The 1959-nt window shown below is 45.7% G+C and overlaps 1 non-coding gene across 1 annotated transcript; it reads left to right on the top strand.

Moving 5' to 3' along the window:
- The first annotated feature begins 673 nt into the window (after positions 1-673).
- On the top strand, positions 674-837 carry LOC126021557 (U1 spliceosomal RNA). Its single transcript, XR_007500062.1, has one exon. It is a non-coding gene; the product is annotated as a U1 spliceosomal RNA (small nuclear RNA).
- Positions 838-1959: the final 1122 nt, after the last annotated feature.

Consider the following 1959-nt stretch of genomic DNA (forward strand, 5'->3'; position numbering starts at 1 on the left):
GTCTGGTCAGTCTCTGATTCCTAACCCGGAGGGGTCTCAAACTCAATTTACCTGCGGGCCGCAGGAGGCAAAGTCGGGGTGATCCTTGAATGCAAAGTCAGTAGTAAGTCTTGAACATTGGAGGGGTGTGACCGAAACAACTAAAACAAAACAAAACAAAAAGAGATTCCTCTAGGGCAGGGCCACAGAATGTTGTAGGGAAGGCCATTTGCGGCCCATAGGCCGCGAGTTTGAGACCCTTGCTGAACAGCAAAGAGGGGAAGTCCGTTTCCTACATTTTCTCCATGCGTGCCAACTTCTGAAGGACCTGGAGGACTCCCTCGGAAAGTCCTTCCACGAAGACTAGGAGGGAGCAACTCAAATGTGCGTCTGTGGGCGGCCTAGCGTCCAGACTCTAGTTTGCAAACCACCTTCGGGAGGAGCCCTTCCTTTAGGCCCCTAAGGGGCGGGGCGATGCAGATGAGGCGACGCGGGGGCTGATGTCTGGTGATTTCTGTCGCAATTCTCCGCCGTTTCCTACACCGTGCAAGCATTTTCTTGGCTGAAGATCACGGCTGAGAGCAGCTTCTCTAAAGGCAGTATGGCCAGGGTTTTGAGAGTTGTTGTGTCAAGTCACCGTGTGCTTACAGTGTACGGGCCTTGTGGCTGGTGCGAGAGGGCAGCGTCCTAAGTCATACTTACCTGGCAGGGGCGATTCCATGATCACGAAGGTGGTTTCCCCAGGGTGAGGCTCGCCCATTGCACTGCGGGCGTGCTGACCCCTGCGATTTCCCCAAGTGCGGGAAACTCGACTGCGTAATTTGTGGTAGTGGGGGACTGCGTGCGCGCTCTCCCCTGGCAATTTGGTCTCAAGAAAAGATCTTTTTATCTTTATTTCTGCCACTAACCGACAGGTATCTTTCAACGTTTGACCCTGACTCAAGGAGGTTTGTTTAGGTTACTTTCCTATCTGCCATCTCTCTCTTTCTCTCTCTCTCTCTCCCCCCCTTTCTTTCCTTCTCTCTTTTCTTTCTTCTTTCCTTCTTTATTTTTCTTTTTTTTTTAATTTATTTTTATAATTATCTTTTTCTTTTTCTTTCTGTCTTTCTTTTTCTTTCTCTCCTCCTTTCTCTTTCTCTTTTTTTAAATTTATTTATTTTTATAATTATCTTTTTCTTTCTCTTTCCTTTCTTTCTTTTTCTCTTTTTTTCTTTCTTTTTCTTTTTTCTTTTTTAAATTTATTTTTATAATTATCTTTCTTTTTCTTTCTCTTTCTCTCTTTCCTTCCTTTCTTTCTCTTTATCTCTTTCTCTATTTTTCTTTCTCTCTATTTCTTCTCTTTCTTTCTTTCTTTCTTGATTTGTTTTGGGGCCACACCCAGCAATGCTCAGGGATTACTACTGGCTCTGCCTCAGACATCACTCCTGGCAGGCTCAGGGGACCATAAGAGATGTCAGGGATCAAACCTGGGTCAGCCATGTGCAAGGCAAGCGCCCTCCCCACTATAATATTTCTCAGGCCCTGGTGTATTACTTCAGATCATAATGAGAGATGCCCCTCTCACTTTGACCACTTATTCCTGAACCTGGATGAAATAGCACCATATATTGTGTTTAGAACATAATACCATTTTGTCAGGTGCTACCCAGATTTTCAAGATACTATCCAGTTAGCACAAAACCCAAATCTTCGAGGTGACATGTCACTCTTCTACCGGGAGACCCCAGTTTAGGGCAGTGAGCAGGATCCTAGGTCAACTGTCAAATGCTGCTTGGTGAGAAGAAAGGCAGTATGGTATTCCATAATACAGAATAAGGCATTTTGGAAGTGTACAAAAATTATAGAGTTAGCAGAACCATTGCAGGCAGAAAAGCAATGACTAATTAAAAGAGTGTGGTTGTTGTTGCTGTGGTGGTGGTGGTGGTGGTGGTGGTGGTGGTGGTGGTGGTGGTGGTGGTGGTGGTGGTGGTGGTGGTGGTG

The sequence above is a fragment of the Suncus etruscus genome, chromosome 10, assembly GCF_024139225.1.
Source record: "Suncus etruscus isolate mSunEtr1 chromosome 10, mSunEtr1.pri.cur, whole genome shotgun sequence".
Taxonomy (NCBI): Eukaryota; Metazoa; Chordata; class Mammalia; order Eulipotyphla; family Soricidae; genus Suncus; species Suncus etruscus.